The following is a 27770-nucleotide window of genomic DNA, read 5'->3' as shown; positions in this document are numbered from 1 at the left end:
CTCATTTCGTGCTAAGGGACGGGTAGGGACATGGTTACTCATTCTGGGTGTAAATGTGCTCTCAGAACAGTCAGGACGACAAGGGAAGAGTGGGAACAAACTGTGGAAGTTGGACCTGGCTGTAGCACTCTGTGGGTCACAGAAAACCCGAAATGCCTGTGTGGTAATTCCCACAAGGGAAGGAAATAAGCGGTTATTTCCTTAACTAACATTGCTATTGTAGTTGTTGCTATTAACTAACCTTATTAATCAGAGTTGTGAGGTCAGGGTTACCCACTGCGGAGCAGGCTGCGTGTCAGTGGGGTGAGCCAGGAGGTGCCGTGCTGACTGTAGCACAATGACTCAGATGCTGGAATCTTCTCATGAGGAGCCCTTACAGCTGCCGTGACCTGAGGGAACAGACAGCTAACAGCATCCCTCTGGATCCATCCAAGCCCCAGGCCACCGAGGAACCTCTGTGCTGCTTAGCAGGAAAGGGAGACCTGCAACTGGGGCATACACAAGACCACGTACGTGCCCAGATCTGAGGGGTGCCAGTCTTCACCTCCCCCGTGCCTTGCAGCCTCTGGATGGCTGTAAGGCAGTAATTCAGAAATGCACAGGGCTCCCCGGAGCAGCGCTGTCATCAGGCAGTGACCCAGGGACATAGGCAGAGATGGTTTTTCTAGCAGTGTGCACCACTGTCTGCACGTTATTGCAGCTCTCATTAGGCAGGGAAAAATGCAGGCATGTTATTCTAGCTCCATGAAAGATGCAAGACAAAAAAATTGTCATTTGCCAGAGGAAAAGAAAGTGGAAAAACATGTACATTTTAGAAAATATTTTCTAACTCTTACTAGGGTGTTTCAAACAGAAGGGGAAAAATTAAAATCAGTAGTCAACCTGATCTTGCTAAGTCTGGTAACAGATTGAATTAGACAACTTTAAAGCTGGCATAACCAGTTTTAATGCATCGGTGCTATGTGAATGTGTGTTGGTGAAGGCCTCTGCAGAAAAAATCTTTAGTGGCTTCTGTGTGATTTGTGTCAGTTGACATTGCGTGCCATCGACATGGAGTTTGAAGTAAGCCAAACTTATTAGCTTAAGATATTTAAAAGCAAATTTAAATTACGCCCAGAACAGCCGAAGAAAGAATCTTCATCTGTTTAACTAAATCAGTTTAACAAAAAGAGCACATGCATTGATTTCAAATTGGTTTTTGTTACACAAGTCACCTTATGTAAGCAAGATCCCTGGTCCTGATTGCAGTTGCATGAATATATGCCTACGTAGAGAGCTTTTTGAATGAGAGACTAATGAGCATAATTGCCATCACTTGCTGGTTTAGTTGCACGAGAGAGAAGATGCTGTCACAAAACCAGCATGATACTATCTGTATCAATTGTAATACCTGTCTTTATTTATCCTATTTCTTATCTCTTGACTATTGCACTTCTAAAGTCAGAGTCTGAAGTATGTAGAGGGAGAAGTCAAAGATGTCACCGTATAGTTACTTCTCCTCGCAGTACCAGCCATGAGATGCTCTCCCAGTTCCAGCAGTCCACCCTCTCCATCCAGATCCTAAATATCTGTGCATCAGCGTGGTGCTTTCCGAGTGCAGTGAGGCTTTGTTTCCTCTCCTGGCTTCTGCCCCCCCTTTTTTGGCATCCCTTTAAAGTCATCCCAAGTCAGTAATATAGAAGCAAATCTGGCCTTTACCGGAGTTGTACTGGGGCATGGTGGCATCTGTCCCTCATCTATTAGGTTGGTGCCTCCCCACAGACGTGTGTCTGTCTGTGTGTGACAACTGTAGTAGTGACAACTTCACCCAAAGGGCTTCCTCTGCCATTGAGGCAGCATCACCCTTCAGCTGCTCTTGTGTCAGGTGAATCCCATTCACAGCAGGACCCTCGTGTGGTACAATTCTTTTTCCTCCGTAGGTGGTATCACAGAAGTATGTGGAAGCAGAAGTCCCTTAATCTGAGGTTCCCTGTCCTCAAAACCACCATGTGAATCCTGAAGTACTTAGGAAAAAGCTGCAGTCCTTCAGCCTGCATTACTGTGGGCAGAGTTGAAGGTATTTATTCAGTGTGTAGACAGGGAAAATCCCCTGGTATGAGAGAATTGACTGGGTGACAACTGACGTGAGATCTCTGGCTTGGCTTCATAAATGGTATTTCATGCCAAATTTTTAGCAAGCAGTTTCCTTAGTAACTGTGAATTGTGAACTGTGTAAGCAGAGTATCCCAAAGGGCCAAGGTTCTGAAGCTAAAACCCTGCTGATCCATCCCAACTCTCAAAATCAGAAAAGGGATTTTTAAATATTTTTTTTTTCCCCAAGATAAGACTGTCCAGACTAAGGAGCTGTGAGTTTGCAGTGGATGATGCTAAACTCTGAAATACAGTCTCTCAGGACACTCATAACAGCTATAGCTCATAAGTTTCATGGCATAGCGCACAGACCAGGGAAATTTTGGTACTTCGTAATTTGATGATTGAGTTTGTTACAGGAATATCACTCCTGTATTGTGCCTTGCTTTGTAATAGTACGTGCCCTGTAAGAACACCTGCAAACTTTGAAATGCTTCTAGTTGCCCAACAGATCAGTTTCTGAGTTGGAAGTTGCTTGCTTTCATTTTCAGTAGCTGTTCCTCTCTTGTCTTTCTACTGGCTGGGATGTGTGTGGCTACACAAAGATGGAAATCGTCACTTTTGTTGGTGATGGCCTTCTGACATTTTTCCCTCTCCGTGGCTCTCCTCCTGGCTGCCATGAGATAAGTGTAAGGAGTAAGCTGTTCCACCTGAATGGTTTTGCAGGAAAAGTTTTGCAAAGTGTAAAACTCCGGTTGTCACATGCACAGGGTGTTAGTCTGGGCTGCTTTCCCCCAGAGCCTTCTGGGGGGCAACACCCCGAGGAACTGTAGACCTTGTCCTGTTGGGATGGCCAAAAGCCACCGAGAAAGTCAAGATCAGGGTTTTGCTAGTGGCTAGTTTTCTAGCTGTAATAAAGAATGTAAGATGGTTGGAAGTTAGATGACAAAACCGAAAGAGCAGTAACCCTGTGGTGGAAGAGGGTAATTAGACCCAGAGGTAATGTGGCTCAGAGATGCTGATGCTAGCTTATCTGTGCTGTTGAAAGTATCTGTGGGAGATGCATCCATCCCTCCTCGGAGAGTGCCACATGTCTTGATAATTGTGCTTTGCTGGTTGTCATGGCACCACGCAGTGTCTCTGGATTCCAACCCTGGTCCTCGAAGGACTGCAGTGAGGCCAAGTGAGCACGTAGAATAAGAGTTCAATGAAACGTTATTTGGCGTTACCTCATTCATGTGGACTCTAGACAGGCTCCTGTTGAAATGTGTTACTGCAAAGCCAGCAAGCTTTGCATTCTAGGGATAAGTCAGAGTCTGTTGTCACACACAGTGCTGAAGCTCAGGAAGCTGGAAAGGTGCCACAAAGCCAGTTTTGTGGTGATGGGAAACAACGGTGTCGAGCCTTTGTCTGAAGGGAACCCAGGCTCTCTGCTAGCCACAGCGGAGAATGGGGAGCCCCGAGGCTGAGGGCTCCTGCTTGCTTTGGCACTCAGTGATTGTGCGATGGAGGAAAGTCCCTTTTATTTATTTCAACAGCTCCTCTGCTTTATTTTCCTTAGCTTAGGGACAGGGGCAGGATGGAAGGGTCTCACTGCGTGTCTGAGTCAAGAGCCTGTGAAGTAATTAATGTTTGTGATGGCAAAGCACCTTCAGTAACGTGACGCCATCACCACTGACTGATTAATCATTCATTTCTGGTGATCCCTTTAGGTAGGAAAGCATGGCATTCCCACGCTGGGCTCCGAGGGGAGGTGGGCTAGAAAGAAGGGCAACATGCTGCTGCTGCATGCACCAGGGACCTTTCCCAGCTCGTGAGAGAGAAGCCATCCATTTACCATTTACCATTTACCACCATTTTGGTCTGCCTTCCAGAGACAGGAAGGCAGTGTAGGCTCCTGGAGTCAGGCTGGTTTTTTTTGGTCTCAGTGGCATCATCAAGGCAGCTCTCCAGTCCGGCCAGGGAGAAGGGATGCAACAGCATGGTGGAGAATCCTGTGCCTGGAGGAGCTTGGACTGCGCGTCTGGCAGCTTTCTCTGGCTGGCCTCCCCTGGGCCAGACATCCTGAGCTTGTTGCACATTATCCATGTTATCAGTGACACAGCCTCTCTTAATCTGGGTGCTTCTGCAAAGTTTTGCACTGTCAGTAGGGCAGTTCGTCTCTGACCTATAATCACTGGATAAGGAATAAAGCACTGTCTCATCTGCTAATGCACGGATCAGGCATCGTAAATTCCGCTACAATGCCTGAGTTGTATCCTGGGGGATATTGCAAGTCCCTTTTTCCAGTTAAACAGTATTTTCTGATTTGAAGAGACCGTATCCTGGGGTTACTAACACAGGTACAGCGAGCTGAGAAACCCCTTTCCAAGTCACGTAGTAGATATAAGGAAGCCAGAGACTTTCAATTTGGTACTGGGACTTGAGCGGGCAACAGATGAACTCGGGATGGAAAGCGTATACATTGGATTAGGTTAGGAACAGCACGAAGGCTAAGACCTGAAATCAGAGCTATGAGAGTGACTTTGGGTCTGGATGCACCTGTCTCTAGGCTGTGTCCGTACTGTTTCACATAGTTTGTCAGGTCAAACAGGTCCCTAGCTCCTCCTGTTCAGATACGTGGGGCTGGTGAAAGAGCCAGTTTTCACACCACCTAGCAGTTTCCTGTAGCCATTGCAAAATAAGTTTTAATTCCTGCACCAAAAAGCTACCTGAAACTGCTAGCCCCATAAAGCCTTGACTCTGAAGTGTCCTGAGCTGCTCTGTTCTCAAGGGGCAGTGGAAGGGCAGGAATGGGAGGAATGAAAACCCAGCACAAGAGCTTTGGAATCCCAAGGTTTTCTGAAATGGCAAAGGTCTCTTTAAAACCTGGTTTCATAACACTATGAAATTTCATCCATAATATTAATTTTTTTTGCAGCAGGAAAGCCAGTGGAACCATGAGTTTTTCTGGCTTCCTAAGCACTGGCTTTGCTTAAAAAAACAGGCTACTGCTAGCTTTGTAAGTTTGGTTATTCGGGATAAAGAAACAAGTCCTAGAAACAGACCTGCAATCCGAGTTTAGTTGAATTTTGGGGACAGATCAGAATGTTTCCCTGGAGCCAGGAGTGTTTGTTCACTTGCAGTTCTCTTGTACATCAGGGCTGTATTCTGATTTCAGACATTGACAGCCATTCCTGACCACTGTTTCCCAACTGTTTGTTACACACACAGATTGTCAGCTCTTCCCATAATTAATGTGGTTCCTGCCTAATGTAAAGCTTGCATTAAAGATGAGCGGGGGAGGAAAGGAAGTGGGGAAAAAAAAGAAGGTAGGTTAGGCTTCATGCTAACATGATGCCATGCTAACTTTTCCTGTGGGGAAAGGAAAGGGAAGCGAGAGCAGAATTAGTTCCCTTTTTGACCAGCGGTTGCAGACTTGAAGGGACACAGGGAAGCAGGCTTCATGGCCAGTATGGAAGGTTGAGATTTTTACCTGCCAGTAGCTTTCTAATTGCTGCTTTATCTTCTCTGAGGCACTGCAGAGCCTGCTGTGTTAAGATCTTGGAGTGGGTAAGACAAAGAATTGGAGCTGTGGAATTCCCAGCACTAGGGGTCTGCATGCCTCAGCCCCAGGCCAGGGGGGTGGACTATGTGTCTTAACTGCCATCCCCGGGAGATGTGTAGATCTTCCAGGCTGCATGGAGGTGAATTGTGTCTCTGCCCCTCAGTACACAGCAGCCAGAATGTTAGCTGCCAGCCTTCCTCTCTGCAGGACCCCACAGGAGAGGGAGCAGGGTGGAGGCTGTTTTCCTGCAACTCCCCTGCATCCATGCCTGGCTGCAGCCAGACTGGCCCTCAGCCCAGAAGGAGCTGCCCACAACTGCAGTCACAACACCCATCGTGGCTGGCCGTGTACCAGCAAGGAAAAAGCATCCTGCTTCATGTCCTGCCCATTGTGCGAGCTGCTAAAAGAAAGGGAAAAAGTGTTTCTACTTCTATTGCCACAGATTAGAAAAGCAGACTGGGTATGCTGGAGACTCCATTCCTCTAGAAGGCTTGGAGGAGAGTTTTCATGGGTTCCTTCCTGCACATGCTTGGTGGTAGGAAACTGGCTTTGCCTCCCGTCCCGTGCATATGAACAGAGCTAGGCATGCATGTATCTGCCCTGACAAACTAGGTGAGACAATACCAACACAGGTCAAAGAAGTGGTGAGTAAGCCACACGTGTTGCTGCAGGAGCTGGTTACTCCTCTGAGCCGCTGCTCCCAAAAGAAGAAAATGAGGCAAGATAATTGCCCGTCCGCGAAGCTCTTGGCAAAATGTTCCATCCTTTTCACTTGGTGGGGTACGTGTTTTGCCTTACTGGAAAGGGTTTGTTTTAAAGCAGTGCATCTACAGATCTTTTTATTTTTGCATGGTGCTGTCTCCTCTGGCCTCTCATTTTGTAAAGAAGGGAATAAATAGAGACTTTGACTTATAGGAAGGAAGAAACAACTAGAAAAAATAATGGAAAGGTTGTAAATGTATTTTCAATAGCCCGTACTGATCCACTGAATACAAAGTGGACCAAATGCAGTGTGGTACGTTTACAGCAGTGTGCGCATGCACGCCCTACGTTCTTGTCATGCTTCACCTTATCTGCAGGAGAAGTTTACTTAATGCTTATGTGCCAGGTCTCTTCTTGAGGGAAGCAGAGAACATTCTATTGCTCTGATATAATTAACCATCATTTGATTCAGTGTGGAATAACACACACACATGTACGCAGTCTCTGAGAGTAATCGTTCTAGTACAGAACTTTTACTGGGTATAGCGAGGGAATGGCTAAAAAGCAAAGCAGTATATTCATTACAGTGGATTAAAGGGATGATGTCAGAACTCATGGGTGGCACATCCCAGAGTGAAGTGCTCATTCATTCCTTAAATAAGCATAAAGTGGCACAGTCTAAACAGATTATATAATATCAGAGAGTGAGATAATCCGTTCTCCGCATACCCAGTCTGCTCCATCACCCTGCAGCGGGGCTTAATAAGTTCCATACTCTTCATTAAATGCTACTGCTGATAGAAACAGCATGTGTGAACATGTGTGTAAATATGTATGTGCACATGCAGTGTTTGCAGCGTTGGATACATCTGCCTATTGATAAGGTGAGAGGAGATTTTATGGGAATAAAATTTAGCTGTATGGCCTGCATGTGCGTGCATTGAGATGCACAGAGATACAGACGTATAGCTTGTAGTCCTTTCTCAGCATCCAGGCAGCTGTGCTGGTCTGTATTTAACAGTAACGTAGAGGAGACTGACATATGGTTTCATCTGCTGAATCTCTGGCCATTGGGCTGAAAATACAGCATACTACATGTATAGTTTTTACAGACATGGTCCGCATATATTGCTACGGTAAAGTATCCCCATGGACATAGGGAGCTGCTAAAAGAGATTTATCTGTACTCCTACGACAAAGAAAAGATAGGTTATGCATATATACACACTTGTGGCTGGCTTGAAGGCCATTTTATGCCCATGCACTTAAGAAGAATACAAGCTTAAACATTGGCTTGGTCCTGCTACATTTGCCATGTTGGGGTATTGCAGAAATCTAACTATTCTGCAGAAGGCTATTCAAGCATGTCAGTTGTTCCTGCTCCATTGTAGCTCAGTGAAACAATGCTGTTTCCCACAGCTCAATTTCTTTCCAGAATATCACCCCTTTGTTCTCTCTGATAAACCCAGTTTTTGGCAGGAAGTATGGATTTGTCCCCGCACTGTGACCTCACCCCAGGATGTGGGAAGCAGCCACTGTGATAGCACTGACATAGCAGGAGCCCCTTTCCCCTTCCCTTCCCTTCCCTTCCCTTCCCTTCCCTTCCCTTTCCCACTTCCCACACACTTCTCTTCCCACACGTTTCTCTTCCCACAGGCTTCCTGGCTTTTCTTGCTTGCACCATCTGGAGGCTGGCACTTCAGCTGGTGCTCTCAGCTTTGCAGAGATCAGCCTACCTGAAGGTTGGAGGAAGAGAAGGCAGCAAGCTGACTTTGTAGAAAGATGCCTACCTTAAGTGTTCAAAGAGTGTAATAAAACCAGTTCTGCCAGATTGAGTTGAGGAGTTTGGAATTATGCAAGCTCTTGATGTACCACTGACTCATCTGAATTCAGAGATAATGCATAAGACGATGGGACAATGCCAGACTAGTGAACAGGACCGAGACACTGCAAAACTCCAAGCTGATACATATGTTGATGGGATGGGAAGAGGCTTCTCTCAGAAGTCAAAATGCTATAGCATCTAGCCTCATGGACTTTAATCTTTGCTTGTGTTCATCACAATTATTCATAGTTTAGTACTCCATGCTTCTCTGTTACCTGCTGTTCTGAACTGGAGGGGGGGGTGTTCAGATGAAGTTTGTGAGATGCCTGGAGATCGAGAAGAAGTGGCAGTTTCTAACTGAATTTTCAGTATGGAGGATGACTATCTGTGAATCCTGCAGGGCTGAATCCTGTTGTTCTGACCCTTGACTTTGTGCTTCATTTCTTTTTCTGCTGCTGAGGCCTGTTACTACAATGCCAACTTTGTTCTCCCTTGCCTGGGCCACATCATTGAGTACAGAGGACGTATTAATTTTACTCCAAGCAGCACTGGTCCCTGTTTCCTGCCCAGTGATTCCCTCTACCACCATTCTGGCTTTTTGTGTGAGCTTGGGAATTTCCTCCTTGTATATGAGCCTACCCATCCTATGTCCAGAGCAGGGTCCGAGCCAACGTCAGGTATGCAGCAGGATGGTAAGGTTCATCCTGCAAGGATGATTTACTAGCTCAGAGGGAGGTGACAGTCCATTATGTGGCCATATGTAGCTGGTGTCCTCTTCTAAAGCTTGATGACCAAGGTACTAATCCTTTACATGAGAATTAATACCCCAGCCGCAGCACAGTAGTTCTGCTCCCTCTCGAGAGGTGTAAGGCAGTCAGAGCTAGAAAAGCGGTCCCATACCCAACCCCGGAGAGTAATAAATAAAAGCAAGGGGTGAGTAGTGTTTAGGACACTTACTCATATTTCCCCCAACAAGCTTCCATGCCGCACCAGCTGAAGTAGCACAGCCACAGACTCTCATCCCTTTAGGAAAGGGTTGTGTTACTTACTGGTAAGTAACTCTACAGGAAAAAAACAGTTGTTTTGTGGCACTGGGGCGCAGAAAAAAATACTTGGCACCTCCAGGAGGGTGCAAGCGACACCCAGCTTTCCCAGGGCCAAGGAAGGGGTAAGGAGCCTCCCTTATTGCCCCCAGGTCAGTCAGCACTTCCAGCACTTCTGCTGCCAGGGAGGGCAAGACCTTTGCTGTGTTTGGCAGGACACGACACAGGAAAAGCCTTTCAGACAGAGACAAAGGGAGCATAGAGGTTGGGGAGCTCCAGTTCTGAGCCAAGGCCCAAGGGAGGGAGAGAAAAAAAAAAAGAAACAAGGAGCATTTAGTGCTGAGAGAGATCCCTGCTGCGGGAGGGTGGATTGAGCTAAACTATGGACTAGGGGAAGTCTCAACAAAGCCCGCTGGAACTTGTCCAGCCCTGTTGGTAAACGGATGCTGCTGAGTTCATTTGGGGAGAAGACAGAATGGTTTGATACAAGTTTTTTGTTTTGTTTTTTTTTTTTTCATAAATCCCTTTTGCTCGTAAAAGAAAGCAAACAAATGTCATCTGAAGAGTCACATGCCCATATAATGTTTCTTTTTTCAGCTCAGGAAAGAATATTGTTGTATTCAGTCTTTGCTGTGCAGTTTCCATATTGCCACTGCAAAATCCTTGTGACCCAGGAAGAGAAATGTCTTCTGATGAGCAGACAAACAATCTTTGAAGTCACTTAGTGAGCTTGATCGAAGTGTATAGGGAAGAAAATATATCACCCCTGGGAAAGTGCAAATGACCCACCTGATTAAGTCTTGAGCGTGGAGGATGTTTGGTGGTCAACATCCCTGTTTCTGGGCATATGTCTCACTAGAGTCGTGTTTATGGAACTTGTGGGGTGGATGAACTAGCTCGCGAGGGTCAAATAAAGCACGTGTCCTCTCTGTGGGAGACACAGCAGGCTCAGGTCAGCACAAAGCAAGGGCCGGGAATTTGGTTCAGGAGAAGTCACCTTCTGGCTGCACGCTGCGGTGGGACTGACCGGTGTGTTGTGGTATGGCTGCTGCCTCACCTAGTTTGCTCATTGTGAGTCTCTCAATGATACTTTCTTCTCCAGAGCTCAAAGCCCTCTCTTGCATCCTTCTGGTGAATGACATTCCAGGAACTGAGCTGCATGATGAGCTGCTCAGAGAGGTCGAGAGAATACCAAACAGCAGGAGTGCACTTGTCCGTGCAGATTGCAGATGCAGAGACCTGTATCTCTTCCTGGACTATTCTCAAAGTGTACTAGAGATGTGGTGCTGGAACTACTGCACATCGAACCAGAGAGGCTGGATCTTGCAGCTGTGTCATTCTTCTGCCAAACAAATATTGAGAGCAGAAAGGAAGGTAGAGCTCCCTTCAGTTTGATAACCAAGAAAATTACTAGCTCTCAGCAGAAATAGTCCTATGCTCTGATGAGCTAAAGGTGGAAGTTGCTGTGTGGTACCAGATGATCTTTGTCAGTTGCTCTGCCAATTCATCAGCATTAATGCATGTGAAATGGTCCGCATGGAGAATCCATCACTTTGAGGTGCTCAGCTCAGCGTTTTAGCTGAGAAATGACTTTCAGTGAACTAAAGGAGACAAGAACAACGTTGAACAAGAAATGGGTAGTCCTGGCCGCTCTGGCAAGCAGAGAACCCCCTTTGCCCTTAGGATGGTGCCTTTTTAAAGTCAACTGTCCGATTTACTGTCAGTCAGGCTGTAGAGTCCCCGAGAGGTCAATGTTCCTTACTGGTTTTACCATGGTTTGCACAGACTTCTGCGTACTGCTGGTCTGAAACCACCCAAAAGGCCGTGTAGAGAAGAGACACTACCCTAGGGCAGTAGTCTAATTCCATGCTATTTCCTGACCTGATCTACCTACGCTCACTGGGTCAGTTTTCTATTGGAATTCTCCTTTTCACACACACTGAAATAGCAGTATTGGAAGATTAAAAGTACCATGACATTGTTGGGCTGCTTCCCTGTTCCCTCAGGATTTGAGAAGCTGCTCAAGTACTGTGGGCAGGAGTAAGAAATAGTTTGCTGCAACTTCTGTCAAATTTCCCCTCTAGACTGTAATGATGAGTGGTAAAAAGTAAACTGCCTTCTGTATAGTATTTCCTCTCTGCTTTATGTAGACGTTATGATCTGCAGATCAACCAGGGATGGACCGTGAGAGATCCAGATGCTGAAGTTGCTATTGCCTCCTTGAACGTTTGGGTGTGGGTTACAAAAGAGAAGCTTGGGGGAAACCTGTCATCATGAGATACATTACATAAGGAGTGCATTAAAAGAGCTAAGGAAGGATTTCACCTTTAAGACATTAAATCCTAGAGCAATGTAGGTTGGAAGAGACCTCTGGAGGTCATCTAATCCAATGCCCTTCTCTGAGCAGCTCCAACTGGATCAGGTTGCTTAGTGCCTTGATTCTACAGGAGTTCAAATTCACTATCGTAGTGATGGAGAATTCAGTGTATGGGAAAACTACTTGGTAAACTCAAATACTTTCATAAATTCTGATGGGCCTTTTAATAATTTGAGCATAGATGAGAAGCAATACTGGAAAAAGCCTATACTTGTGTATGTATAGCAGAGTTTATAAAAGCCGTATCTGTCATAGTATGTACCGATTTAAAGTCAATGAAGCACCATGCAACCAAAAGATGAAGTCTTATTCATCTTGCTTCAAAACTCTGTCCAAACATACACCTCCAGCCTCTCAGTAAAAGGATGAGAGCCATAAACTGACATTTAGCACATTTCAGGCAAAGACTTGGATATTTCAGTAGCTGTGCAAAACGTGCAGAATGTTATGAACACTATTCCCAAAGCTAGAGCTAAGCTGAGTTTAGGCACAGAATCTCTTCACCCAGGAGCACACGTACTGGAAATGGTTTTAGAGGTTGTATACCTACATCTAACCTCCATGAAAAAATGAGAAAATAGAATACCAAATACCAGGAAAACATCTGTATTCATGTACCATTGAAAACCAGATTTGGGCAATCTGTATTTTATGTTCTGATGTTACTTCCCATAGTTACATTGTTTATCTACGTGGAGGGTCTTGTAGCATTCAAAAGCTGTGCTGAGACTACCTCTGACTGCTCTTAACAGCGGAACAGCAAGCTGATGTCACTTGCTGGCTATACTAGCTTGCCCTTAGCAAACCAGTGATCCAAACCCCATCTCGCAGCAAGACAAGCCAGCAATCTCTAACTCTACTGCCCTGGGGACTTCATGAGGAGTGAAGAGCTGACTCTGCTAGCTACTTGTAGTTCTGTAGCAGGAAAGGAGCTGAAACAGATAGATTTGATGACAAGTCGAGTGCTTGAGCAATTGTTGAAAGACTGCAAAGAAATTTTTCAGTGGAACTTTTTAAAGAACAAACGAGAATAAGACAAGGAGAGGGATGAGGACCCTGCATCTCAGAATCATTTTGGTGCCACTTATATCATCTGAGCTTCTGCTGTTCTACCTCTTTTTTTTTTACTACAGAAAACCCTCTCGTGTTTCCAGGATCAAAAAGCATTGGCACGACCTTCCACATCTGCATCATGCTTATAGCCATCTGTAGAGAGATTTTAGTCAAGATTAGAAATACAGCTTATTCCATTATCCTGGAAACAAAAATAGGAGAGACAAACCACTAAAAAAAGCTCTTCTATTGCCATTTCTCCATTAAGCAATTGGTACAGTTTATCCCAAAGACAGATGCATTTTAACGATGAGTAAAATCCCCTCCACACTCCTTAGTTCACAAGAGTGACAGGAAATTAATTACTCTTTACAAAACATAACGTGAACCTCAGATAAGGTAATGAAAACAATTCAGGTTGGTTTTTGTTGTTTTTTTTAAGTGACTTAAATGTGAGTGGCTTTAAAATTACTTGCATCCTCTGTTTTTACCTAGGTTTCTCCCAGTTATTAAAAACACAGTGCAGATCTTGGATTGAGCCAGCGATTTCCACAGGGAGGAGATCAGCAGGGCTGCAGGAAATGGAGTTCTATATGGTTCACTGGAAAGGGAAGCAAGGGGAAATGCACATCTACTTTATAGTAAGTGCTGATGATCCGAGGACAAAATGGCTGCGAGCTGCACAGAAGTAGTTAAAAGGAACAGGTAGCAGAAAGCGTTATTGCTCCAGTGAGTACAAGTGGATCAGCCCAGGCATATGGAATTAGCATAACACTTACTATAAATAGATTTATCTGGGCCAGAGTAAATCTCAGTCATTTTGACCAGAACGAGTCACCTCTAAATGAAGCAGATCCTTGCTTCATTCAGCCACAGAGAAGTGCTTCAGCCTGAACCACAGTCATCAGGATGGATGGGAGGAAGATAGAGCAGGTTCTAGCACAAAGCTGGGGAGACCTGCCAGGCAGTTCACTTCCCATTACCTGACCGCAGACCTGGTTGAGCCCACCAAGGATGCAGAGCTGTAACAGACCCTTTGCAAAGCAAAACTGAACGAGCCACAGTTCCCTGTGCCGTCCAAGCTCCCAGGACGAGTGCAGACAAGCAAGCTTGATTTCTCAGAGGTCAGCAGTGGCCATGCTTTCGTGGCCAGGCAGGTCACAGTGACCGTGCAGGGTTGCTTCGGGATGCTCCAAACCGTGGGCTTCAAGAGCTGAACAAAGCTAGCACCTCACAGCCCAAGCGCTGCTCGCTCACCTCCCTCTGAGCACTAACTCTTCCCAGCTCTTTCTCCCACCCCACAGGCAGCCTCCCCTTCCCTGTCTCCTGGCAAGGTCATGAGCTACAGCTGAAGCCAGCTGAGAGCTCTGCCCAGGGTGACACTCAGGGAGGTTTAACCCTCTCCTGCTAAAAGTTTTTATATCATTATTGCGTAATTACGGAAGAGGCAATGGGGTGGGGTGAGTGGGAAGAAAATGAAGAATATAGATATACATGTATGCATGCATTCCCTTGGAAGGGGGGAAGACCTTTATTTGCCCTGACCCTCGATTTTCCTCTGTTCTTTGGAGCAGGATCTCTCCCAGCCAAGGTGGAGGTGTGGGTTAGTGCTCACCTTGTGGCTGGTTCTACTGGTTCCCTGTTCCCTTTCCCCAGCCCCTCAGCCCATCCTAGTGTTTGGCCTTTTGCAAATTCTCTCTGGATGTTATGCTTTTCTTCTGATTTATGGTTTCCTGTGGGCTTGGAGGAATGTGAGGCAGGAGTTGCGTTCTGCTTTGTCACTTCTGAGCAGAAAGGGAAACGGAGATTAGTAGCAACAGGTCTTGGGTTTCGTGGAGGTTTGCAGGCTGATGGCAAAGCTTTAGGAAAGATCAGAGCTACCCTGTGCTGACAGGCCAGGGACTGGCTGCCTTGCTGAAGTGCTGAAAGCGCGGGGAGCCACAGACCCGGCAGAAATCTTTGCAGCCATAGTTCCCACTTAGCAAGAGCACAGACGTGGGTGCTGTCAAACACGAAGAGCAGCCATCTATTTCTTATTCCAGGTGATTTTTATTTTAGATAATCTGAATGTGCAGAAACCCTTCAGAAAATAGAGCAAAGCCCATGTAAGACTTGGCAAGCAAGCAGAATGAACCTTCCCTTCTGCTGCCGATCTGAAATAAACTAGTCATTGCACAAAGAGAGCCTTAGAAACGCGAAGATAAAGAACACAGAAACTGGGATACTGCGTGTTATTCCTGCGTATCCTCCAGGAATGTGTGATGGTTTTGTAGTGCCGTTGGGTCATCCCTGTGTCTGGGATGGAGGCAAAGTCCTGTTAGAGAATGGCCCTGTGAGATGGTTCAGGATACAAACGGCCAGATCAAAACCCCTTTGGTGCTGGGTTGGGTGGAAGGCTGAATTTATTGCCTTTTGGGTTGCTTGGTGTGTCACAGTCACCAGTTCTGAGGAGGTTTTGCCAGTTGTTTTCCAAGTCAGGCTTGTGTGATCTCAGTGATTGAGAATCCAGGGCTGTGGCTTGGCCTTGACTCAGCCTCAAATCAAAACCAGGCACTCCTCCCTGTGTGAACTCTGTCTCCTTGGCCTGTTTCTTTCCAGGACATCTCATTCAGGGCTCTACATCATCATCTTCCCTTTGCAGTGAGAGGATGTCGGCTGCGTGGAGGATGCTGATCTGTCACACACCTCTCGGTCAGACCTGTTGGGCTCCCTGCCTTTTGGGCAAGCATGGGGAATACTTGCAGACAGGGGTCTTCATAGACGTCTCAATGAGCTGTCCATGGGTCAGGGTCTCCAAACATAACCTCTCGGCTATGAAAGGCCATAAAGTCTTCCCTTGCCACCACTCAGCATTCCAAGTACAACCCAAAAATGTGTGGCAGGTGGCGGTGTCTGAAGAGCATCCTTGACGTGGCATGTGGTTAGCCTGTGCATCACTGCTGGCAGGCCATGATGGTTGGCGCTACAGGTGGATATCCAGCTTGTGCTTACGTCTTGCCAGCAACTTGGTATTAGCTGAATGCAGATGTGGTTTTATTTCACTCAGCGCACAGTTCTACTCCCTCTTTTTGAACAAGGCACATGGTAAAATATTTCCATTTCTGCTCGTGTGTGGAAGAAAAGGCCTTTTTAAGCGATGTAATGATAGGCAGCAGTCCTGCTTCCCAAAGCAAATGAGGCCTTTGTTAATTAAATCAGAAGCAGTTGAATCTCCGTTCCAGTGGATGGAGATGTTCACTCAGACCGTGGCTGATATAAATAGCATTACTCTGCCCATTCCCTCTCCACTGATTCAGCTCGTTCTCTGATGGGAGAAGGCGAGTGGCTGTGCAGAAACCTTAGAGATGCTGTGAACTGGCTGCTTGGGGATGCCTGTCTGAAGGAGGCAGCTCAGCTGCTCTGCCAGGAATGACATCCTTTCATTCCAGGTGCTCAGCCAGCTGAGAGCAGAAGTGGGCCAAGATGTGTCTTACAGTGAAGTAGGAACCCCTGTCTGCAAGGTTAGTGCCAACATCTGGAGTGGTTTGGCTCCTGTTGTTACTATATGGGCAGACGAGAGCTCAGTGGTCAGTGAGGACAAGCACTTAGTTAAGTGCTATCTCATTCCCAAAGCAAGGACAATGCAGTGCTGTCATCTGACTTTACTGAGGGGTTGACAATTCCTCCCAGCTTTGGCTTTTCTCCTGTTGCCTTGTATTCTTACTTAAAGGCCAAAATCCAGATGTGCTAGGTGCAAGGTGGACAGGGGATGGGCTTCTCCTCAGCTTTCCCTGCACCGTTTCATCACACGGGGTGTGCATGCATATTGTCGAGTCCATTATGGACCAGCTGCGGCCTTGAGAACATCTGGCTTTCTTCCCAACTTCCAGTCTTGTTGCAAGACATACTATTTCCAGCTTGCATTTGATGATTCCCTTTCATTTTTTTAACAGAGGTTTTGAGTTATATTTATCTGTCAGGCAGTGCGAAGTATTGGATGAGGGATTAGGCAGATCAGTTCTATTCTTGGTTTGGGTGTTGACCTTTTGTTTTCACTTCCATGGGTCACATTACCTCTCCCATGCCTCTCTTCACTTCTCTTGCCATTCACCTGCCTTATCTACTGAAAGTCACTGGAGGTGTGATAGTCTCTTTCTGTGACATTGTATAATATCATATATATAGGGGTTTCAGTATGCTTGGAGAATGCAGTTGTCTACTGCAAGTAGTCCTAACAATAGCCTCCTTTTCTTTCCTGATTTTTCTGTGGGTGTGGCTTCTGTATGTATTTTATAAGCATTAAGTAGTAGCCAAGACAAGTCCAGAAAAACATAGCCTGTGGCTTGACTAGTCATGTAAAGATATTAATAACTGTGCACACAAAGGAAATGATTAAGGAATAGGCAGTGTTCCTAATTGAATGCTTCTTCCCCATTCATGGGAAGAAGGGTGTGAAATCTTTCTTGTGTTTGCCAGCTCTCATTACAAAAATCAGTCATTAGCCCCATTTGTGTGACAGGTTAGTCTGCAACGTGGAGCCAGTTCACAGGGCAGGGCTGGGCTTTCTTTGGGGCTGCGTGAGGAGCTAGGTGTGTAGGAATTTCTGTAATTTTTTTTTCCTATTCTTGTTTCAGAGGTAGAATGGGCTGACAAATCGGTCCAAAAAATCCTGTGATATGAAATTCCAAAGGAATTTTTCATTTGAAAACTGTCATTCCATTTCCAGCTGGGTTCAGATTCTATTGTGAAACTGAGAAGTCAAAGGAGCTCCGTGTCAGAGTGGTGGAAGCAGAACATACTGGTCCATCTTTGCCTTCCAGAATGGATACTCCCAGTCTCAACACTGTCCCATGAAATGTTTCACTCTGATAAATCAGCGCTTCCCAATGCCAAGGCATTCTTTCAGAAAGTACTTTTTTTCTCCAGAAAATTCCCAGGCAGCTCTACATTGGATGGAACACTTCACACGTTCTGTGCCATCCTGGGCGGCAGAGCAGGGAGTTAGCTCTTGGCTCTGGGGATTGAGTAAGCAAAGCCTTTGATGTGTAGTCAATCCTACTCAGCCCTGAGCAGGAGAACCTGTTTCACGGGGAAGGGAAGCATTTGTTAAAACACATCAGTTACATCCAGCACTTTGCAGAAGTTTCCTTCACCTTTCCTGTCAGATTAGTGCATTGCTGTGTTATCCAGACCGTGTAAATAAGCATTAATAGTCTTCTTCTTACAATTCTTTGTTAGATAGGGAATTAATCTCATTTTAGAGCTGATGATCCAAGGCTAGAATTTTAAAGGCACTTAAGTGCCTATTGAAATACATGAGTGGCTTGTGAAATTTTTACAAATCCCTTCAATCCCAAAATCAAGTAGTCGCAGGCTGAAGTATATGAAATATCCAACCAAACCAACAACAAAGGTAATTTTTAGCTAGTTCTGCTGGATTTTGCATTGAAGCAGGGTAGAGCCTTCTGATGACGTGGTGATAGCAAAATACCAAGTGGAGAGATCGCATAGTGCATGCTATGTTGCATGTACTTGCTAGTTGCCTTTCGGAATAGGTACGTGGAGAGGTGGAGGGATGCACTCCGTGTGCTATGCAGCTAAAAGCCCTGAGTAACTCTGGGCTTTTGGTCATGTAAGGCTGTCCTCACGCCAAGTCACTGTGTTTAAAGAGTTTGAAAAGTTTTAAGTTCAACCAAATTAAACAACATCAGACCAAACAAGAGCATTAAAATTTGGGTTTGTAGATCAATGTAACTTCCAGTGGCTTCTGCAACGGTAATGAAATAGCAGGCCAGGTTTTAGTTGTGTTTATGCTTGTGGAAGTTCATTGAATTTATTGGGCTGGTCTAAATGGAGGAGATTTAGGCTAGTGGGGGTGGAAGTGAATGTCCTAAGAGAAAGCCAGAACATTCACAAAAACAAGTCTCATTCAGTCTTGAGTTTGCTTTGTGGTTTCCCTGTGAATCAGAGAAGAAAAAGGGAGTGGGAGGAGGGGAGAGAAAAGATGTTCAGAACCCAATCCAAACCCAACCCCCTTCTCTCCCCCCAGCCAATATCTCTCATATAAGACATTTGTTTCTTCTGGCAATAGGAGGAAACCTTTCCAGACACTGCCCTCTGAGAACTGCCCAGTGTTTGCACTTAAAAGGGCAGTGCACATATAAATATGTATGCACTAAGAAAGAGCAAGAACACAAAAATAACTGTTATTGTAACACAAAGGACAGGTTGTTTTATTTTTTTTGTCCCCAAGAGTTCATGCTGCATTACATACAAAGTTTGATTTCATGGAGCACTGCCTGACCTGCAGGGCTTGAACTGCCTAAAGCACCAGACCCCCTCAGTTAATTCCTGCAGCGACCCTGATTTCTCTGTTGATGGAGGACATGGTGAGGACTCATTTCTTAATGCTTTAAGGCTGCACATGTATCCCTGAGTCCCCAAAACACTGGATAAGAACAATTGTTTTCTTATCTGTCTTCATGAATCCCTAACAACATTTCTTTCCACTCTGTGAGAGGCCAAGCTAATTTCTTAATCCCCATCCTCTTCTTCACCCTCGACAGGGAGGACAGAGCTTCTGGCATTGAAATGATTTTCCTTGCGAAGGGTGCTGCCTGCAAGCTGTTTGTAGGTGCCAGCTTGGAGTGTATCCAGAAAATACCTTCCATGAGCCAGCCAGCATATAGCGTTTATATAGAGCACGTTGCACTTGTGCAGAAACTTGGCTAATGCGATCGTTCCGAGCATGCGGAGCGGGGCTTGGTGAGGCTTGAGATGATGCAGCCTGCTCGTGTTCCCCAACAGATTCACATTAAAAGCAAAGTGTGGGCCAGCAAGAACACCCAGTGCCCATGGAACTAGTGTTGTTGCTTGTCTTGAGAGCTTCATGTGAAGGCTGGGAATTACTCTGGAAAATAAGCTTTCAGCCAGCATGTTTTTTTAAATGCCCTGTGCGGTCTTATGAGTTAGTCAGAAGAGCTTTATTGGCCTTTAAATCCAGCAAGCTATAATGTATTAAGCAAAAGCCTGTTAGTGCTGTGGAAAGATTGGGAGGGCCGGGGCACAACCTGTTTTAGCAGATATGAAAGGAAGCTAATCAACTAATACAAAGACACCTTAGAATGACATAGTGTCCATTACCCTGGGATCTGCGGCATGGCTTGTTTTAAATTGTGCTGTCTAAACCGTTCAATAGGATTATTTTAGAGGCCACACTAATTAAGGGATTATCCGATGAAAGTGGGAGATGCTCTCTCTACCTTAGATAATGGGACACTGTTCCTTCTGTGGCTGGGGCAGCGGTTCAAGGACTGTGTCTCTGACAGGGATTTGCTTTGAAACTGGTGGTTTTAACTGGAAGCCTGTATGCCAAGAGACTGGTGCATCGCGCAGAGTTGAAACATGGATAGTTTGGATCTACTGCGCAGTGCTTCCCAGTCTGCAGTACTTTGCAGTGGGCTGTGGCTTTTTTTAATGTCAAGTTTACTGCTGTCTTCCATGTACCATGGGTCCACTTCTTTCAACAAAAGCTGTTGTGCTGAGACAAGCTGGAAGTTCAGTTTTGCTGCAAAGGTGAAGGAGATGTCATCAGAGTGCTAAGACAGGGTGCACATGAAAAGGGCATCAGTGTTTGTTCCCAGGAGAGTTGTTCTGAATATCATGCTTTCAGGGGCAAAAGAGTTCCTTCTGTCTGGAAACAGAAACATTTGACATTGGCAAATGTTGGCAAGGTAGAATCAGTGGGCAGGATCTGTGTTAGGTGGCTTGAGATGGAGGAGGACGGTGCGGGTGCTCTGCTCTGCTGCTGGCCTTCTGGAGGTGACAGTGTGACTTTGGTCCCCATGTATCCCTGTCTGCAGGCTGGAGGAATGCATTGACCTCCTCTGTCATGTGCTTGTTGTGGTTTAACCCCAGCCGGCAGCTAAGCACCACATAGCCGTTCGCTCAGCCTCCCCGCAGCAGGATGGGGGAAGAGAATTGGAAGGCTAAAAATGAGAAAACCTATGGGTTGAGATAAGAACAGTTTAATAATAGGAATATTATTACAATATTAATATTAATGTTAATAATAATTACAATAATAGCAATAATAATACTACTTTGTAAAAAATCTTGATGAAAGGAAAATAACAGAGAGAAATAAACCCCAAGAAAGACAAGTGATGCAAATGAAAATAATTGCTCACCACCAACCGACCGATGCCCAGGCAGTCCCCGAGCAGCAGCCCCCCAGCCCACCTTCCCTCTGGTTTATTGCTGAGCTGATGTCCTATGGTGTGGAATATCCCTTGGGTCAGTTGGGGTCAGCTGTGCTGGCTGTGTCCCCCCCCCCCAACTCCCTGTGCCCCCCAGCCTGCTCGCTGGTGGGGTGGTCTGGAAGGCAGAAAAAGCCTCGGCTCTGTGTAAGCGCTGCTCAGCAATAATGAAAACATGCCTGAATTATCAACGCTGCTTCCAGCACAAATCCCAAACACAGCCCCATACCAGCTACTACGAAGAAGATTAACTCTATCCCAGCCAAAACCAGCACAGTGCTTTAGACCTGCCAGTGCTCGGGGAGCATGGGGGGCTGCCACCCCATCTCCGTGTGGCTGCCATTTGTAGGAGAGGTGTTCCCAGTGCTCCAGAGCTGATCGTGGACTGTGACCAACTGGAGGGTTTTGGTTTGGGTAGCGCGAGTATGAGTGAACTGCCCTCACTGTCCCTGCTGCTGGCAGACTGCGAATCTCTGAATTCCTCCACCATTTTGCCATTGATTTTGATGGTTATGTTTATCCTAGCAGTTTTCAGCTTTCCCTTTCTTGCTAGTATCACAGCACTTCACTTACAGTGGGGTTTGAGCAGCAGGGCCAAATGCACTTGAACCTCTGGGAGGTCAATTTTCCAAATGACTCGGCGTGATGAGCAGGAAACGCTTCCAAAAGACTGGTCCCAAGTGTCACGGTGAGGAGTGCCAAATGCCGGATACCTCTTGCAAACCGGACTCCTTTTGGGGTTCACAAGGGAGAATTCCAGGGATTCTGTGAGGATCTGGGGCCCCATACTTCCAGCAGAACGCAGTGACTGTGGGCACAGGTGCTGGTGAGAGCTGGGAATGTTGCCCCTGCTACTGGAGCTGTGCTGGCAATGGTGCTGTGCCGGGAAATGGAAAGCAAAACCCCAGCACTGAAAAGGCCAGTGAGGCTGAGCTTTGGCAGAGGACGGGGAAATCTCGCAGAGCGGGGAGAATCGTGGAGCACCGGCCAAGGGGAACACAGCTCCAGTGTTGGGGCACACAATGGAGTTCCTGTGGCGGCGGCCACAAGGGAGGGCATTGTCTGCAGCCCCCAGCGTGCCTGTGCTCCACGCGCAGGGCCGTTAGCAGCTAATGACTTCAAAATTCACCGTCAAGGCAGAGGACAAGTAGCAATCAGTGCAAGATGATACTGTGCCAGTAGAATAGGCCCTGTGTGGTTGTCTGTTCCGGAGCTAATGGGAACAAGAGATGAAGTGTGAGTGTGTGTGGTTTTGTGTTTAGGAGGGCAGGGTGACATCCATCACTGCCACTGCAGCAAAGCGACACCTGCCACTGGCAAACTGGAACGTTTGCCTTGCTTGGCGCTTGTGTATGCGATTTCCCCATCACAGTCGCCCTTTCTTTCTCTTCTGGCTCTTCAGAGGCTGTGAGGGGAGAACAGTTCAGAGCCAGGCCAGGTGCACGGTCGGTGTCCACAGGTGAGGACCACATCGGGGCATGGAAAGGAAAGGCCTGATGTAGTGAAGCCTCATGGCAAACCTCTTTGGCTGCAGGGATGCAGAACCAGTGCTGAAGGCTAGATTCCCAGCTGGTGCAAATCAGCAGTGCTTCCCACTGACTTTGTATGAACTAAAACTGCCCTGAGAGACAGCAAAAGCACTTTTCTCCTGCTTCCTTGCACTTCCCTTTGCTAGGCTACCCTTGCCTCCCTGCATCATTTCCCTGGCTCCCCTCCCTGACTTGCAGCATGTCCTGTTATTGCCAATGTGTCTTTTCCCCTTGCTGTTCTCTGGCTCCCGTTGGTCTCTCCAAAATGCATTTGTATTCCAGGTCTAGGTTTCGAACAAGCAGGCTCCGCATCTTCTGCCAAACTGTGTGTGTGTGTGTGCATTGTGGTTATGCATGTGTGTGGGAGAATGAATATTTAGGAGCAAAACAAAGTTTTCTCCGCAGCAATAACCATGATAGACTAAACAAAATTTTGCACACATCTGCAGTCCAGCTATTTCTGGTTCAAGGCAGAAGGGTTGTGCAGCATAGCAGAGTCCACCTAACATCTGCCAGTGGTGCTTTTTTCCCTGTGGAGTTCTTTTCTGTGGAGTTCTAGTGAGTCACAGACCCTGAGTCTACCTGCCACTCCACACTGTTACCAGCAAGGTGCAAGGCTGCACTACTTTGCACAAACCAGATTGGTTTTCTGACCAAAAAGCTGTTTAATCCCTACCGTTATCAGAAGATTTTCCTCTATGTTCTTATGAATTTGATGTAGATTAGTGAAAAGGTATGCAGCCTTCATTTGCAGGGTCTAATTCATCACTTGTGCAGGTAAACATTTAGTATGCGATTTAAGACATTTAACAGTCAATTCTGCGATTCATCAGCCACCTGCTACCACTGTATATGCCAATTCTGCGTGTGTCCTGCCTTCCTGGCTTAGTATTAAGGATGATATTTGTGGCAGCAGTGTGTGGGGCTGTGTCTCAGTGTCTCATGCAAGAAGATCCATGCTGTCTGCTTTCACTTCCTAGCCAAATTCACCTCTTGCACCATAGCAATCATTCATTTAGGTTGCTGAGGATTAGGAGTAGATAATTAGTTTGTGACATGTAATTTTTTTAACGTTGCAGCTTCTGGTAACAGAAACCAAAGACTTAATTGTTCCAGAGAAAAGCCCAGCAGTCACAGGCAAATAAAAAAAGATTTTGTGCTTCTTATTTTAGGATACATTGTGTTTGAAAGTGTGTCTTCTAGAGTCACAAAGCAATGCCATTCTGTGGACAAGGATATCCGTGGTGTCCTTGCATTAGGCAGTACAACAAATGAGAGAGAGACACAGTGGTCTTGCAGACCTCAAAATACCTCATTCTTACTTTTATGCCTGGCTTTACTGTTTGTTTGTTTGTTTGTTTGCATAAAAGCATAGTGAACAAATTTTTTTTTTAGAGAAATTTGGCAACCTGCAGTTTGACCTACTGTGGCTTGGGCTAAGAACTCTTCCTCGGTTTGTCTAGGCTAGCCTGGGATGCTCAGCTGTGATGAAAACACTTGCTTTGTGGCTGGCATTTTTGTGGGACTTCAGTTTGTTCGTGTGCACACTTCTTGTGCTCTGCACCAAATTGCTCTTTCATGCTGAGTAATGCAGATGGAGCAAGCTTACAAAAAACTGTGAGTGCTTCATATACCCAGTGTAGCAAGAGGCACTCCATGTCTTCCATCCGTCATCCCTGGGACAGCGAGGAACCCAGGGGTTTAAGTGTAACAGCACACAACATTAACTCCCTAGTTTATTCCTTGCTGGATATATCTCTGGTTCTAGTTCATCCTGCTCGCTATACCAGTGCAACTGGTTTTACAAAGACATTTCTTCACTCTGATTCCTGTTCCAACTTAGCAAGCTGGGTGAAGCCTGTGATTAGCACTAGGCATAGATGTGAAATCCCATTGAATTTGGTGAGAGTGGGAGAGGGGTTTAAAATCAAGTATCTGCTTGAGGACTTTGCATATGCATGACCTTTAAACCCTGGCTGGCTCCAGGAGTTTGCCTTTGCCAGTGAAGGCCTCAATACTAATTAATGCACCTTTGGTAGCTTTCTCACTGGCTGGCTATTGCCATCAGAGCATGGAACAGGGAGTGTCCTGGGAGTAAGCGCTCTCACGCCTGTCCTTGAATTGCTGTGTAAGCACGTGTGATTGGTGATCATTTATTCCCTCTGCCGTAGTCTTTCCACATGGAGCATGAGGCTATGAGGTCTTTAGTGACCTGCACTGAAGCCGTGTGGTGAGATGTCAAGCGTCAAAAGCAAACTTATCCTCAGCGAGCCTCTCTTCTCCAGGTATCACAGTGCTATGCTGAGGGTCCTGTCACTTGCCCGTGCCTTGTGATTTTTGTCACTGCCAGAGCCAGCCTACTGCAAGGACTACTGTCGGGGGCAGCAGCTTTGTGGATGCTCGAAGCGAGCCATGCCGACAAGGCAAGCAGGGTCCCAGTTCTGTGAAGACCAGTATCTCATGAGATTGCAGCACCAGAAGCCAGTTCCTTATACAGACAGAAATCAGGAAGGAAGTCAATGTTTTCTAGTAAAATTGGACTTTTCTCCTTAACTCGGTTAAGCAAGAGCAGTTCTGAGTATGTCACTAGTGATTTGGCTGGATGAGCTTCTTCGGCATGCCCTGTGTGACTGAGCATAACAAGTCCCAGCTCTCAGCCCTTTGTACCTCTCAAGCCAGGCTGTTGCCTGCAAGCCAGCAGCCTTGTCCGGGTCAGCACAACGCAGCAATATAGCTGCTCCCTGGTATGGTTCACACATGTGCTCTCTGTTGCGAACTGAGCTACGACTCCATGTTTTGACTCTTGTGAAGGACGAAGCTCCCTCTTGCTGCACTGTTTGAGGCTGTTGTTCTAAGAAGATGAGAAACTGGAAGCGCACACATTTAGCAGGAATGGTGGACATAGTAAAAAAAAATCCTCGTTTAGTGAGGGGATGGAAAATGGGTAAAAATTCTCACTGTCAAGATGATTAGGAATATGTGAGTGTCCCTACACTCAGATGAAGTACACTAACGCCATCATTCATACCGCCTGGTCACTGGAAGGGTCAGGAAGGAGCTCTTTTCTCCCTTCTCCATTGACGATTGAGCTGATGTCTTCTGGGAATTCCTTTCACTTGCAGACAGGTCACTGTTGGCATCAGGAGCGTGGTCTTTGCCACCCTCCGTGGTGGTCCCTGTGTTCACTCTGTAAAGCAGTGAGTCACCGAGGATTTACAAGCAGCACTGCCCTGTCCTGGGCAGAAGCTAAGTGCCGTGGAGTGTTCCAAACCTTGCTCTGCACCTAGCAAACGTGCTGCTTGCACTCCAGCAGCAGAGACCTCCGTTTGGGGATGGAAAAAGAAAATAGTCTGTGGTCTGGTCTTGCTAATACTTTGAAACACTGAGTGGTGGGAGGAAAGGCACAGCTCTGAAACAAAAGGTAGCTGTATATCCTCTGCTTACGTGAACGCTGCTGACTTGAAAGCCAGAGAGCAAAAGCTTCGCATGTGCCAGTTTCCAGCATAATTACTGAAAATCTGGGTCAGTGTTTGCACCGTGTTGAGCGTTTATGCTTGGGAAGGCTATTGACTTGTCAGCACTGGGGATGCGTTAATAAATCTCTGGCCATACTAACAGTAATCTGTTCACACTATCTTTGATCTGAAGGTCTCTGAATGGGGCGCAGTTGTCATTAAGTCGAGTTCACAGTGCAGCTTTGTGAAAGCGGCTCCATTTTACAGACGGGGAAGCCAAGGCAGGGAGCGATTATGAGGTATTTTTGATGACATGACTGAGTCATTGCCGGAGGTAAGGATACAACCCTGGCTCCCAGGCTCCTGCTCCAAGTCCCTGAACATCACTCTCTCCAGCCTAGTTAGACCCACCCTTGGACTACAGTATTCTGTGGCATTAACTCCAGCTGCACCAGGACTTCTCTACTGAGCTGCAAGCACAGCAGTGATATACACACCAAAGAACCAGATAAACATTTACTTTTTCTGTTAGAGAGAGTGCTGCAGCCAGCAGGGACTGTGGGAACTCCCCCCACCCCTGCACACAAACAGAAGGCAGGGAGCTTGCAGGGGGGGATAAAAGGGGATAAATAACAAGGAGACAAGGGAACAAGCTGTGTTACCCAAGAATCTGAAGGAAGCCGATGAACCTGCTCAGAAGCTTGGTGTGGATGGGTGCGAGCAGGTAGCAGCAGGCTCAGGGGCTGATGGAGGGGCACTTGCCCTGATGACACTTTCTCCTGATCCAGACCACTATCAGTAAAAGTAGGAACCCTCGTAAGGACAAGAAAGATGGGATTTCATCCTCCTGGTGCTAAATGCAGAGTTTTGCCATTGATCCACAGAAAGAGAAATGAAACTCACACTTTGAGAACTTGTTACTCTGGAATACAATTTAAGGATTACTGAAGTCATTGGTCTTCTACACAACTGAGTTTTAATTTAGTTTGTCCTGATCTTGCTGTTGATGAAAGAACAATGGATACTAAGGCCCAAGGGATTCAACATCTGGCTGAACTGTTTCCACTCTGGAAGGAAAGAGGGACCAGTGGGAGACAACTGAGGACAGTGTTGTTCATGTGCTGTGACTAATTTGTGCATCTCAGACTTAAGACTATGAAGGCAGCTTGTTTCAGCAAACTTAAACCCAGGCAACAATTGAAAAGTAATACATTGGATTTGACTTTCCTCAGAGTTTTCAATTATCCAGGCCAATCTTTTTTTTTTTTTTGTGTGTGTGTGTGTGTGTTTCCCCCACCATGTGGAGAGCCAGGTGTTCTGAAGAGAATGAATGGAGGTGTGGAAGAGCAAAGGCTAAGGATCGGCAGATTGGTGGAAATGTGATGGGCAAGCGTGGTTTGATTAGAAATTGCTGTGCAACAGAGCTTGAGAGAAGTGGTGGCGGCTGATTTTTCAAGGGACAGCGTGGCAGGGCTGTGCCTGGCCCACATGGGTAGCTGGGGTGAAGGGCTGGTTGGGAGAGGTAATAGAGAAAGGAGAAGCAGATGGCAGCAGCACTTACTACCCCGACCATCAGCCAGGGAGCCACTAAAGCCTCAGGTGCAACTTAATCCCAATTTAACACTTTTTAGCTCTCGGCATCCCACTACTGTGTGTAACGGGGGGAGGGCAGTGGTGTTTGCCTGGTGGGCATGGCAGGGACGTATTAGTGCTAGGTGTATTAAGAGCCACACTTAGCTGACAGAGCAACAGGATTTAGTGGGCTGGGGATGGGAAGGTTTCCTATAGATGGAATCTGGTTTCCATGTATTTTTCCTGACTCCTGGTTGGTTTCACACCCTGCCATCCCTCTTCCCAGTTCTAGGATGACTCTTCCAACCGGAGTCCACCTGAAGACAGGGACCAGAATTCATGGGGATTTTGTGCTTATTT

General features: G+C 46.4%; 1 protein-coding gene across 4 annotated transcripts in view; it reads left to right on the top strand.

Annotated features, from left to right (window-relative positions):
* ACAP3 (ArfGAP with coiled-coil, ankyrin repeat and PH domains 3) overlaps positions 1 to 27770 on the top strand; it is a 96145-nt gene that overhangs the window by 3184 nt on the left and 65191 nt on the right. The gene's annotated exons all lie outside the window — the stretch shown is intronic.

The sequence above is a fragment of the Falco naumanni genome, chromosome 3 (genome assembly GCF_017639655.2).
Source record: "Falco naumanni isolate bFalNau1 chromosome 3, bFalNau1.pat, whole genome shotgun sequence".
In the NCBI taxonomy this organism is placed as follows: domain Eukaryota; kingdom Metazoa; phylum Chordata; class Aves; order Falconiformes; family Falconidae; genus Falco; species Falco naumanni.
This window is presented reverse-complemented; position numbering and strand designations above follow the sequence as displayed.